Raw genomic sequence first — 14636 nt, 5'->3', positions numbered from 1 at the left:
TCACACCAAGGTATTTTATATTATTTGTGACTATTTTGAAAGGTGTTATTTCCCTAATTTCTTTCTTAGCCTGTTTATCCTTTGAGGAAGGCCACTGATTGGTTTGAGTTAACTTTATATCCAGCCACTTTACTGAAGTTGTTTATCAGCTGTAGTAGTTCTCTGGTGGAATTTTGGGGGTCACTTATGTATACTATCATATCTGCAAAGAGTGATATGTTGACTTCTTCCTTTCCAGTTTGTATCCCTCTGACCTTCTTTTGTTGTCTAATTGCTCTGGCTAGAACTTCAAGTACTATATTGAATAGATAGGGAGAGAATGGGCAGCTTTGTCTTGTCCCTGATTTTAGGGAATGCTCCATTTAATTTGATGTTGGTTACTGGTATGCTGTATATTGCTTTTACTATGTTTAGGTATGGACCCTGAATTCCTGATCTATCCAAGACTTTTACCATGAAGGGGTGTTGAATTTTGTCAAAATCTTTCTCAGCATTTAATGAGATGACCATGTGGTTTTTTTCTTTGAGTTTGTGTATGCAGTGGATTACACTGATGGATTTTCATATATAGACCCAAAATATACACATAAAGGATAAAATGTTTAATGCACCTCAATTATTTTTATGCTCTAGGCAGGGATATGTTATGTGCAGCTGTATGGCTGTTATCTAATCATTCTAAGGTTATTTTACAAAGACACAAGTAAAAACAAACCAAAATAGTATCTTGAAATTATTGCTACAATCTGTTACACATTATTTTTATCAAGAGAGATTTTTGTATGTGTTTCAAAAATTCATACACAATGGATGGGGTAGCAAGTTAAGAGCCCTTGCTACTCTTACAGAAGAACAGGGTTCTCTATTCGTAGGACCCACATGGTGGCTTACAACCATCCCTAATTCCAGTTCCAGGAGTTCTGAAATTCTTTTCTGACTTTCTCCAACACCAGGCAGGCATGTGGTGCATAGACATTCATGCAGGCAAAACACTCATGCACATAAAATAAATAAATCCTTTAAAAATATTTATAACTCCTCAGAGGACAAAATTACTAATTTTGACCTCAAGCAAAATAATTGTTTAAATAGCTTTAAACTGAACAACAATAACAAAATAAACTGTATATCAGCAAGAAAACTTTTTGAGCTATTTAATTAATTACTAAACTTCTTATTTCACCTTATATTGTCATTCCAAGTATGTAGTCTTGACTACCATTATGCAAATCTTAGCTATCAACTTGACTACATCTAGAATCAACTAAGACCCCTTGCAGCTGGGTATGTCTGTGAGGATTTTCCTATATAGGGAGGTTGGGACCTCAAGATACAGAGCCCTGACTGACCTGGACTTGCTTCTGTAGACCAGGCTGGCCTCAAATTTACAGAGATCTACCTACCTCTGCCTCCTGAGTGCTGGAATCAAAGGCATGCAACACCATGCCTAACTGAGAGATTTTCTTAATTGGATTATTTGAGGTGGGAAGACTCACTTAAATCTGGGCCATATCTTCTGGTAGCAGCACACATTAAGAGACATACAACAAGAAAGCTTTTGCCTGTCTGCCCTCACTCTAGCTTGCAAATTTGTCCATCCTTCTGCTGAGGCAGTCCTTGATTATTAGAAACTACTTTGGGATTTCAACACATACTAAAAACATCAACTCTATTGGAATTCTCTGCAACTCCAGCACTAGACTGGAACTGCTGAAGACACCCAGTCTTGTGAACTGAAAAACTACCAGAATCTTGGCCTATCAGTTGGGAGAGACTACACAGATCATAGCCATAATCTGTAATAAATCTAATCCATATATACACATACATACATATATACATACACATATACATATTTTATACATATCTTTTGTATATTATATATATATGTGTATATATATATATATATACACACACACACACACACACACACACACACACACACACACACATCTTTTCATGCTTATCAGTTCTGTTCCTTTAGAAAACACTAATACAACTATTAACAAACCATCTTCCATCCAGACCATAGCAACTCTAATAAATCTTTCATATATATATGTGTATATATGAATATATATATATGAACATATATATATAAATATATGTATAGTATTTTTTGTATATATGATACATGCACACATACCTTTTTTTTCATGCTTATCATTTATGTTCCTTTAAAAAACACTAATACAACCAGGCAGTGGTGGCTCATGCCTTTAATCTGCATTTGGGAGGCAGAGGCAGGTGGATTTCTGAGTTCGAGACCAGCCTGGACTACAGAGTGAGTTCCAGGACAGCCAGGGCTACACAGAGAAACCCTGTCTCAAAAAAACAAAAAAATAAAATAAATACATAAAATAAACACTAATACAACTATTAACAAATCACTTTCCATTTCTCATCTAAGACCCTCTCTGAGAACTGTAGAAATGGCTCATTGGTTAACATACTTGTTCCAAAGGACCTGAGTTCAGTTTCCAGTACCTACAGCAACTGCCTGTAATTCCAGCTCCAGGAGAATCCAAAACCTCCGAATTCTGAGGGCACCTGCACATTCTCACATGCACATACACATAAATTTTTAAATAAAAATAAATCTTAAAAAATACAGTCTCTAAATATTATCTCATCCCAAAACCCAATCCTTCCCACAAAGTACTCAACTACTCTATCTACCCCAAATCAGTTTAGTAATTAACTTCTTTCTATACTAAGTAAAACAGTAAAAAGGAACTACTACATGCAATACTGTATGCCATGTCATGAATGCTTCTACTCCCTCCACAGTGCTCAGTTCACTAAAATATCTGACAATCTACAAAGTTCAAGACATATTTCACATCATTTGACAGAATATGGACTCGTGGCTGGAAAAATGGCTTACTGGTGAAGAATGAGTACAGGCCCCAGCATTTATGTGCAGTGGCTCACAACTACTTGTAACTCCAGCTCCAGGGAACCCAACTCTGGGCTCCTCAGGCACTGTGTTCGTGTGCATATAACACACAACTTGAGCACACACACATGTGCATGTACACATACGGGGGGGGGGGGGCAAGGCCCAGACAGCCAGGGCTACACAGAGAAACCCTGTCTTAAAAACCAAAGAAAAAGGAAATAAAAAAAATCCTGAAAGATCACCTAAAGGCAAAGAGAATTTAATAAAGTTTGAGATTTTTTTTTGTTGTGCTTTTTAATGAATTTTATCTTTAGTTAATTCAATATACTATGTATATGTTTAACTCTTCTTTAAGGTATTGTACCTATATAATGTGACATTCTAGTCTTTGAATGCTGCTATTGAAAACTGGTTTAGCATAGTTTAAAAATGCAAGATGGTAGTCAGACAAACAGATGATCATATTAGAAAGTAGTCTAGTTAATTACATAAATATGTTTCCAAGGTTGAACAGATAGAAAATAGCTAGAAACAAGCAGCATTTGCCTATTCAGATATACTACAAATACATAAATGGTCTTTAAAAACCTCAGAGTTACAGAATATGGCATTTAAAGATGTTTTATTAATAAAAGGCCTATTTTGACAATGAGACAAGTCTGCTCCTGGCTGCACCCCCATGCTACTTCAAAGAAAATGATAAGCATCAAAGAACCTCCATACGGAGTTTGCCTCAAATATGTGGTAAGCTAGCCACTTGGGCAAGAAACTGCCCTTACTTCAACTGCAGATAGAATGTTGTCCAATCTGTACAAACAAGACGCAGGGAAGTCAACTGCTAAGCTTTGCCAAAACAAGGTAGGCAGTCCTTCATATGCCCTGCTTCACAAAAAAGTCTGTCAGACATTGTAGCAGAATCCCCCCCCCCCAATTAATTTAAATATTAATACAACAAGAAGCCTGTGAGTGGACAGGGAAAAGGGAGGTGAAGCTAAGAGTTTCAGAGACAGGAACAGGGACAGGAACAGGAAGAGAGGGGAGGGTAGAAGAGAGAGGGGAGGGGGGATAGAAGGGGGGAGAGGGGAAGGGAGGGGAGAAGGAAGATGGGGGAAGAAAGAGTTTTGACTTACTGGGTTAAGGGGATTTATGACAACTAGCCACAGGGGGTAGATGGCTGAAAAGGTACAAGCAGCTCTGAGACAGGCAAACCATAGCTGGGAAGGCTAGCCAAGAGGTGGTGAGACCACCGGGGCAGAGAGTAGCTGGGTATAACGCAGATGGTACCATTTTTTTATTATTTCCCGCAACAAGATATTCTGGGCCAGAAGGCTAAAGATGATGCTCCAACAATACAGGGAAATTTTGGAGGACTGACCTGGCAGTCAGCTCTGTCATGTACTTTTGGAAGCTGTTTGCCTGCACTCCCTGCACACTCAGGTACTATGTACTCCTTCTCAGGTCTCTGATAGGGTTGAAGACGAGACAGTTATAGTCCCACAATTAAGAGTAAGTTGTTTAGGGTTTAGGGAAATGTTTTAAGGTCTAAGATGTTTTTAGGTTGGTAATACACATGATTAAAAGTTAATTTAGGTACAGAACTCTCAACTCACCAAGATAGGACAGAAAACAGAATACCTTCTCCAAGATTGACATATACATATGGACTGCTCAATGTGAATGCAATCTTACCTGATAATTTTCATAATTGTTATTACTGTTTACAGTTTATTATTGAAAGAGAAAGAGCCTTTTATTGGACTAAAGGGGGAATAAAGAGAGAGAATCTCTTGTATTGAATAGAAGCTGATTGGCCAACAAGCTGAGGCAAGAGGAGGAAGGTGGGAGTTCTGACAGAGAGAGAAACTCTGGGTGCATAAAACTGAGGAAGAGGTAACTAGTCACATGGCATGATTTAGACTTGTTTAGAAAGGATAATTGATTTATGAGCTAGAGAAAAAGCTACTGGCTTAGGCATTTATTCATATATGAGAAGTCTCAGTCACTTTGGGGAACTTGGGCACAAGTGGAAAAGCCCATGGTTACAATAATTTTCACATCCCATTCAAAAGATTGATCATTTTTCTTTAACAATAACATGTTCTGTTACATTTTTATGGCTATAAATACAACTGTTAGATCTCTTTAAGGCAACATAGAAAGACAAGGAAACTGTAAAAACGAAAAGGGAAAGGAGCCCTTCATCAGAGAGTCTGGTCAACGCCTCTTACCAAGAGAAAACAAGAATTTCAGCACAACTACCAACTGCTATCATAGAAATAACATTCCTTTCTTATACAGATACTTTATGTTAAAAGTATTTTTTCAAAACTGGCTTAAGACCTAAATATGTATGTCCTTGGATAAGGCCTCATTCCCCTCCCTCTGGGTGAACGTCTGGTTTTTGCTAGGACAGAGTTGCAGGGCAATGCCTCTAGGACTAGCCTGAATATGGTTTGTATAAGCATGCTTTGAACACAAACAGACTAGAAGAACAATTATATACAAATCCTCAGGTACTTTCCACTATCAGAAAAGGTGTATGCTGTGCAGGAGTAGAAGCACTTCTAACATGGTGTACAGTACTGCATGTGTTGACTGCTTTTTTATGTTTTGTTTAGTATATATGTGCTTTGTGAAAAGGATTAGATTTTGAGATGAGGTAATATTTAAGGAAGGTCTTTTTTTAAGACTCTTGTTAAAACTTCTGCAGTGGGCTGACAAAATGGCTCAGTTGGTTAAAAAGCCAGATTCATGAGATGAAGAGATGCCTCAGAAGTTTAGAGGACTGCTGTTCTTCCAAAGGGCCCAAGTTCAATTCTCAGCACCTACATGGCACCTTACAACTATCTATAACTCATCTAACACCCCTTTGTGGACCCTCAAGGGTACCAGGCATACATGCTGTTCATGGCCATACATGCAGGCAAAACAACAATACATGTAATAAAATAAAAAATTTAATTTTAAAGATTCTTTAAATGGCGCGGGGGGCGGGGGATCTATAATCCTGAAGGTCCTGTAGTGAAATGGGAGGCAGAAACAATAAGAGATCGTGCCTCAAAAAACAAGGCAGAAAGGACTAGAAAAATGATGGCTCAGCAGTTAAGACCACTTGCTATTCCTGACACAAGACAGGGGCTCAGTCCCCAGAGCTTACACAGTGGCTCACAACCGTCTATAACTTCAGTCCCAGGAATCTGATCCCCTTTTCTGACCCCCACTGACAAAAAGCCAGTGCACAGACCTATATGCAAGTAAATCATTCATTCATTTAAAATCAAATAAATAAATTTAAACAAAAACCCAAACTGGAACAAACAAACGAACTTAAAATTAGTCATCTGACTTCCACACATGCCCACAGCCATACCAAAAACAACAACACAACAAAAGAACTTTAATAAAAAGAAACTTTTTTCCAAGACAGGGTTTCTGTGTGTAGCCTTGGAACTCAATCTGTAAACCAAGTTGACTCAAAATTAGGGACCTGCCTCTGCCTCCCAAGTNCTGGGATTAAAGGAATGAGTCACACACCACCATCCAGCAGAAAACTTACACGAAAGTCTCTATTTTTTCTTTAATAACTTGTTTTTAATTTTCCTCACCCTCACTTTTGAAAACTTTAAACATGAATTCTCAACAACCTAACTGCATCTTTTCTGCTTGTAAATCATTCCCAGTGGGGCTGGTATCACCTGAAGTACAGTAGCAGCCTAACAAAATCCCACTCCCTAAAGTCTGGTGGCTGAAAACTTGAGTAACCAAAACTCCCAGACACCTGCCACCAGCTTAACAACTATGTATAAAGAAAAACTGTTTTCAAATACAAAAATACCCAAATTAGATACAAATTGTATTCATGAAAAGGAAAACAGTCTGCCAGAACAAATCTGCAGTACTTACCAGGAACATTTTTAAAATCTCACTGAAATTGCTATAAAATATTAGCTATCAGCCAAATAATGCCATAAAGTCTGTTTAAATTTTTAAAATAGAAAATTTAATATTTAGTATTCAGATTCCTGTATAAATAATATTTACTATGTCATTTAATGTGACAATAACATAAGGCCATAATAAAAGGTCGATGAAGTTTGATTTGTTCATCTTTTCTACAGACATTGAATTCAAATGACATCTTCCACTACACCACATTTCTAAAGCTGAGCCCAGACTAGTTCTATGAAACAAAGGTCACCCTACAAACATGCAGGCACACAAACGTGCAGGCACACAAGGATTTTTGCACTGTGGTGGTGGTTTGTTTTTGTATAGTTTGGATTTGGTTTTTGAGTCAAGGAAAAGTCTCTTGTAGCCCATGATAGCCTAAAACTCACTGTGTAGCATAGGATGGCTTTGAATTCCTGATCCTTCTGCTTCCTAAATGCTGGCACTGCAGGCCTATATCATGATGCCCGGCTGCCAAAGCTTTTTTTTTTTTTTTTTTTTTTTAATATATCCCTTCCCTTTATTTTTTTAAAGATTCATTTTTATGTATATCAGTACACTGTAGCTGTTTCCAGACACAACAGAAGAGGGCATCAGATCTCTTTACAGATGGTTGTGAGCCACCATGTGGTTGCTGGGAATTGAACTCAGGACCTTTGAAAGAGCAGTCTTAACCACTGAGCCATCTCTCTAGCCCCAAAGCTTTATTTTTAACATTTATTTATTTAAAAAATCTCTGTATGTATATTTTTGAGCACAAACATGGCAAAGCATTTTTAAAGGGAAAAACCATGGTTCCCAAAGAAAAAAGCCCCTTGTATTTTCTGTTTCTTACATATGCCCTCAATTTCATCCCAAAGATTCAGCAGTTTTTACAATGAAAAGTTAAGAATTCAAAGGGGGGTGGGCGGCTGGAGAGATGGCTCAGCAGTTAAGAGCACTGACAGCTCTTCNNAAGGTCCTGAGTTCAAATCCCAGTAACCACATGGTAGCTTACAACCATCCTTAATGACACCTGATGCCCTCTCCTGGTGTGTCCAAAGACAGCTACAGTGTACTTACATATAAAAATAAATAATAAATAAATTAAAAAAAAAAAAACCTCTGAAAACTCAAGCAGTTCATGGATGGTGGCTAAGTCATGGTGTATCCGACTAGTTCTTGAAGCTGTAAACCCTGAATGGAATGACCAAATTCAAATTAGTTGTGGACCCGTCAACATGCTGAATAGACAGGGAAAGAGAAAAAATAAAATAAAACTTTGACCTTTGTGGATCTACATAAATCTCTAACATGTATAGTAAAGCATTCCAACTTGCTATCACACAGACAAAAAAAATAAAATAAAAAATAAAAAATAAAAACCTAGGAGTTTGCAAGAAGCTAACAAGATAAGCATTCACTTAGCAGTAGAAACAAAGGGCACATGGATACATTCAAAGATATTTGGAAGACACTGGCCAATTACTGCAGCAGTTACTTCTAGTGGATATTGAAAACTCAACTTTTTGCCTAGGGTTCTAGTACAAAACAGTGACTTTAATTAAAGGGACTTTACAAAAAACTGCAGCTGACACAATTTTTATTTATATTTTGTTCTTACTTTTACTGTTAAACTTTTTTTGTGTGTGTGTCTTAAATTATTTTTATTATCATCCAAATGTNNATGCCTTCCAAATTTTATATCCTTTGATTACCAATATCAAAATATCTTTCTAAACCCACAAATAATTTTTTTAGATATTCACAACTTAATGTACTGTTAAACTTTTAATGAAATGATAAACCAGGTGTGCATCCTACATGCAGGGCCAGCAGAAAAAATGGAAACAGGCAACCTTGAGACATAGGAAGTTGGGAGGACCCTCCAGAACGCACCAGAGGCCTGGGAGATGAGAGGCTCACAGGACTCAGAAGGAGGGACCTTAGATGAAATGCCCCACAGTAGGGAGAGGGAACTTATATAAAGCCCACCTCCAACAGGAAGACAGGGCATCAAATGAGGAAGGGGGTTGCCATGCCACACACAGTTAAAACTCTGACCCATAATTGTTCCTGTCTGAAAGAACTGCAGGGATGGAAATGTTCTTAGAAGAGCCTGAGGAAAAGAAGGTCCAGCTACAGGTCCAAAGTGGGATACAGCTCAAGGAGAGGACCCAAGGCCTGACACTATTACAGAGGCTATGGAGTGCTGACCTATCATGACTCCGAAAGACCCAACAAACAGCTGAAAGAGTCAGATGCAGATATTTGCACCCAACCAATGGACAAAAGCTGCTGACCCCTGTGGTTGAAATAGGGAGGCTGCAAGAAGCTGAGGAGGAGGGCGACCCTGTAGGAGGACCAGCCGTCTCAATTAACCTGGACCAGGTTAGATAAATAAAAGACAAAAAAGAAAAGAAATAAAATATTAGTAAACTAAAAAAATCTGCCATTTTAAAGGTAGTTAAGGCATGCATTATACCCGTATTATTAATTCACTACTTTTTTTTTTTTTTTTTTTGGTTTTTCGAAACAGGGTTTCTCTGTGTAGCCCTGGCTGTCCTGGAACTCACTTTGTAGACCACACTGGCCTCTAACTCAGAAATCTACCTGCCTCTCTCTGCCTCCTGGGGGATTAAAGGCGTGTGTGCCACCACGCCCGGCTTAATTCACTACTTTTAAAAAATCAATTTTCATTCAATTTTCTTTGCTAATTCTATGCGTATTCATCTGACACCTTTAACTCTTATTCAAAAATTCATAATTTCTTCCTTCAAACCTACTCTCTACAAATACATCTGTATCCCAAAATGGGAAACGATATAATAATATAACCTCGACTATGAACATAAAGACCCCCAGAAACCAGTCGATCCTAACACACCAAAAACTGCTCAGTTAAAAATGTCCTTCTGGGGCTGGTGAGATGGCTCAGTGGGTCTTCTGAAGGTCCAGAGTTCAAATCCCAGCAACCACATGGTGGCTCACAACCATCTGTAACAAGATCTGACGCCCTCTTCTGGAGTGTCTGAAGACAGCTACAGTGTACTTACATAAATAAATAAATCTTAAAAAAAAAAAAAGTCCTTCTGAGCCAGGCAGTGGTGGCTGTCTCGAAAAACAAAAACAAAACAAACAAACAAACAGTCCTTGTGACCACAAAGCCCAAAGGTCAGAGACTTAAGACCCTGTAGATACTGGAACCCTACACCAGTACAAAAACTCAGCATCAGGACCAAAAAGACCTCTCCGAGGATCCTTCGATAGTACTGCCCTTTCACATTCTAAAAGGTCCTGCTTCAAGACAAGCAAGACACATTGGTTGTGTTAGAAGTCAGGCCACCGTTGCCTTAGGGAAAGGGCGGGTGTTTACTCAATTAGAGGAATCCCTTGATGGGGGGAGGGCTGGAAATGCTGGGTTCTGTATCTTAATGTGTATATGGCCATCAAGGCGTATGCATATGTAAAACAAGGCTCAACTGTCCTCTCCCGATTTCATAGTTAAACTGTGAAAGGTATAACTTAAGTATATTGAAATGCCTTCTTTAAAAGTCTGTGTTCAAATAAAGTCCACAGAATTATTCTGGATTTAGCTAACAAGATGGTTTTTTCCAATCTATTTTTATAAAGACACATATTGTGAGTGATTTTATGTAGATAGAACCTTTCAAAACTTTTTTTACATCTCATTTTAAGAAGTCTCCAAATTTTAGAACCAAAAGCATGGTGATCTACTTATCCCACTTTTGCAAATAATAAGGAAAATAAAAAAAAATACACTGGGTAAGACACCTACCCAAAGATAAAGCGGCTCGCCAATGGCAACGTAGAAATAACCTTATAACACAACTCCTCTCAGGCCCCTCTAGTTCCAACTGGGTGTTCCTGACACTGCAAACAAATCTGAACTGACTCTACCTGTGGCCTAAAAGAGTTCAACATTTGCTGCGAGTTAACAGGCCCCAATGTGTACTTAGGAAAACACGGTCATCCTCCTCCACCCCATCTAGACAGCTGACACAACAGTTACACGCTCAGAGCATTCATTTTGCTTCAGATGAAATAAAGTATGACATCTTAAAAATCGCGGTTCAGGAGAGGCCAAACGCAGATATTGACTAATTCCATGTTACTTCCTTCAGATCTTTTTGATGAATACAGCAATCACAAGACACACACCACTTGGGGCCAGTAACTGCTGTGAGTGACCCGCGAGGAAGAGCGCCCACCAAGTCAAAAAAAAAAAAAAAAAGCCCTACGGGAGACCAGAGCGTCCCACCCCACTGCCCCGCAAGCTCTAAAGATGACCTGGCTCTGACAGCTTAGTTTGAGACCCCACGCCAACAGCTGGCATCTCGGGGGGAAAGTTAACACCACGTCTATCCTTTCCGCGGGAATTTATCTCGGGTCTCACAAGGCTTTTTCTGCTCCGCCAAGCGCAGGCCTTGCTTCCCAGGACACAGGGCTCGCCCCTCCAGCGTCTTTACAGCGAACAAAACAAGACTCGGGAACAGAAAACGAAACGGTCACCGACCTGCCGAGCGGCCTCAGGACGCTCCCCAGATCCGCGCAGGGGGTCGGGCGGCGGTGCCTCCCCAGGCGAAGCGCCGGAGAGGCCGGAGCCACCGGTTGCGGTGGAGGCTCAGACTCGGCCACCGACCGCGCTTGCTGCCGCTGCCGCTGTCGCCGCCGCCGCCGCCGCCGCCGCCTAGGCCCTGCGAAGTTGAGCGGCCGCGCGGGCTGCGGGTTCGCGCCCCGCCCGGAGCGAGCCCGGGGGGGCGGGTCCGCGGGGGCTCGGCGGGAGGCCGCTCGATGGGGGCAGGGGACCGGAGCCTGCAAGTTGGGAGCCCGCGGCCGCCCGCCCGGCCACTTTGGCCTCTCGCGCCCAGCTGGGCTGACGCGCGCCGCTCGCCCGTTCTCTCTCTCCCGGCGGCGCCGCCGGCCTCCGCCGCGGCCGCGAGGTGCCCGGGCGCGTCCCCGCAGCCCCCGCCGGCCGACGCGCCGAGCCTCGGGACCGCGCCAGGCCGCGCGCGCGGGCGCCGCGTCCCCCCGTCGCCGCCCCCCAGCCGTCCCCCCGCCCAACGCGCCGCCGCCGCCGCCCGTTGGAGCCTCAGCCCGCGCGCTCGCCGCCCGCCGGCTCCCGGCGCTTCCCGCTGGCAAAGTTGCTGGGCCTCTTCGGGAGGGCGCCGCAGCACCCCTCAGGCCGCCGCGCGGGAAGGCCCAGCCGGCCGCCCCGCTTTTTTTTTTTTTTTACCTGACGGGAGTTTTCGCGCGCGCGCTTGCTCGCTCTCCCCGCTCGCTCGGTTTTCTTTCTTTCCTTTTTGGCGCTCGCCCGCGCGGGGCGCCTTTTCCGCTCGCGCTGCTCGCGCCCTCCTTCCTGCTGAGCCCGGCAGAGCGGGGCGGCCGGCAGCTCTCCCCGCCCCCCTGCACCCGCGCTCCGGCGGAGGCGGCGGCGGCGGCGCTCCGCGCTCCGACTCATTCCAATATGGCACGGACGCAAGGCGCATGCGCCCGCGCCCCCCCACTCCTTCCCTTCCCCCCCCCCAGCTCCACGGTCCTCCCTCCCGGCCACCCGCGCCCCTCGCTTCGCGCGCGTGGCACTCCCGACCCGGCCTCCCCGCGCCCACCGGCTCGCGGAGCTGTGGCTGCACGGGAGATGACGCGTCCGCGGGCCCGGGTCCATAGCCCACCGCTTTGCTCGCGTTCCCCCGTCCGCACCTCGCCGAAAGACACCCGCGAGGCTGTGGCGCTGGGCGTCGCGGTGTGAACCTCTGATCCCCGACGGCGCCAGGACCCGAGAACCGCTTGGAGACGCGTCCTCGGGCTCCGGAGGCGCGTCCTGGCCTCGCTTGGGATTCTGGAGAGAGAGACCTCACCTCGGGCTTCTGGACAGAGCGGCTCGGGACCCGGCGAAGTCCCTGATCCATCCGTCCCTGGCGAAGCGCGCCACTGTAGCCCGCACGTGACCACCTCGAGCAAGATGGTCTTAGCAGAGAGGCAGCAGTTCCGCAGGTCCCCAAGGGGCGCACGCCGTTGCCGAGGGAGCTGCGCCCGCCCGCCGGCCCGACCACGTCGGGAATCCTACACGTCCTTTGACATCTAGCAGGGCATTCCAGTGCCCGTCTACCGAGTCCGACTCGAACGCCTTTACATACCTCATGTCCAGGCTTTGTAAAATCCGTTGTTCTGCCGCAAAGGGGCACAGGCTGACCTAAGAACTTCAGGAGAAGCTCAAAAATGCTGTGATTCCGCCTCGAATCGGAAGGTGCCCACAGGCAGTTACGTTTGGCTACTCATCCCTTCTTCAGCAAGCACAGGTGTCAATAGGAAGCACACCCACCTGCTCCAGAAAGTTCCCTCAGAAGAAAATCCCACGCCTGTGGGATCCCAGAGTGCCAAGGAGACTCTCCAGCCTAAGATGGCCTCAGTCAGGGCAGACACACACACACACACACACACACACACACACACACACACACACACGAAGGTCTTGGGATGCTCACATTAGCATCTTTCTCTGTTTTGGGCAACCTTGGGAAATATGCACATTACAGACTCCAGATGATTTTTTCTTTTTGTAAGTGTAAGCACCATTGAAAAGACAAAATAACAAGAAAAAAAAAGAATGTAAAGGGATATTCAATTATTGCTACACAATTTGAGCCCCCCCCCAAAAAAAAAACAAACACACAACCCTTTTACATAGATAACATGCTTGCAAGCACACATTTTCTTTCATTTGCACTTTGACTAACATTTTTTTGTTTGCATGGTCATTTTTAAGGTATACAGTTACTACTTTTGTATTTTATTACATTGCAGTTGTCTGCTAACACATCCATGTGAGCTGAGTTTCTAGGAGTGGGAAAGTTTTCAGGTAGAAAGCTGTGAATGGCCCTCCCTTGCCCCAGTTCTTTCACCAGCAAGGAACAGTGTAAGGAATTTAATGCACATTTCTAAACACCGAGTGACAACTTTTCTCCCCTACATTAATGATGCCTAGTTTAAGGTGACCTTATTTGGCACTTCTTGGATGACTAAACATTCAAAATTTCCCCATTTGCTATCTGTATTTCCCCTTCTGTACATAACCTGTTGTTCATATCCATTGTGCTGAGTTAAATCTCTTCTAACTTTAAAAAAAAAGTCTTTTTTTTCCTTTTAGGGATCTTTCACTTTTGTTATTGAAGGGAATGTTGCCCCTGCCTGATGTTCTTTTTTGTTTTAGTTTACAGTTCATCTGTCATTCTAGTCCTCTGGGTGTTGTTTTGTTGGTTTGCTTGTTTTTGTTTTCATTGTTGAATGCCAACAAAGTGAGCTTTCATGCACCTATCTACTTGTATAATTTCTTTGCATATTTATCCAATCTTATTTTTGCTCTGTTTTGGAGTAAATAGATAAAAATGTAGATCTAATTTCCTTCCTCTATTACAATGGTTATTGTTTATGCAGTCACCATTTATTAAATAATTTCCCCTTGTTTTTTGCTTAGCAAAACCTACATTTTTGCTACACTTGTGCTTTTGGATTGTGTATTTCAGAATCATCCAGTTCCTTCCATAGACCTTGATTTCAGCAAATACTGTATAGTTCTAACTACTGGCTCTTTAAAATAGTTTTTACATCTGACAAGGGTCAATTTCAACCAGGAGAACATTTTTTTTTAAAGATTTATTATTTGTAAGTGCACTGTAGCTGTCTTCTGACTCTCCAGAAGAGGGAGTCAGATCTTGTTATGGATGGTTGTGAACCACCCTGTGGTTGCTGGAATTTGAACTCAGGACCTTCTGAAGAGCAGTTGCTG

General features: G+C 42.9%; 1 protein-coding gene across 6 annotated transcripts in view; it reads right to left on the bottom strand.

Moving 5' to 3' along the window:
* Sfmbt1 (Scm like with four mbt domains 1) overlaps positions 1-12783 on the bottom strand; it is a 94766-nt gene extending 81983 nt beyond the window's left edge. The window contains exon 1 of one of the 6 annotated variants that reach the window (XM_021203208.2): positions 12709-12783. The gene's annotated coding sequence lies outside the window, so the exon portion shown is untranslated. Of the gene's footprint in view, positions 1-11366; positions 11462-12086; positions 12328-12708 lie in introns of those variants that run through there. The other 5 variants (XM_029541540.1, XM_021203207.2, XM_029541539.1 and 2 more) reach the window with 5 other exon arrangements.
* Positions 12784-14636: the final 1853 nt, after the last annotated feature.

Source organism: Mus pahari, chromosome 8 (genome assembly GCF_900095145.1).
Source record: "Mus pahari chromosome 8, PAHARI_EIJ_v1.1, whole genome shotgun sequence".
NCBI lineage: Eukaryota > Metazoa > Chordata > Mammalia > Rodentia > Muridae > Mus > Mus pahari.
The sequence above is the reverse complement of the archived record's forward strand: the minus strand, read 5'-3'. Positions and strand labels throughout refer to the sequence as shown.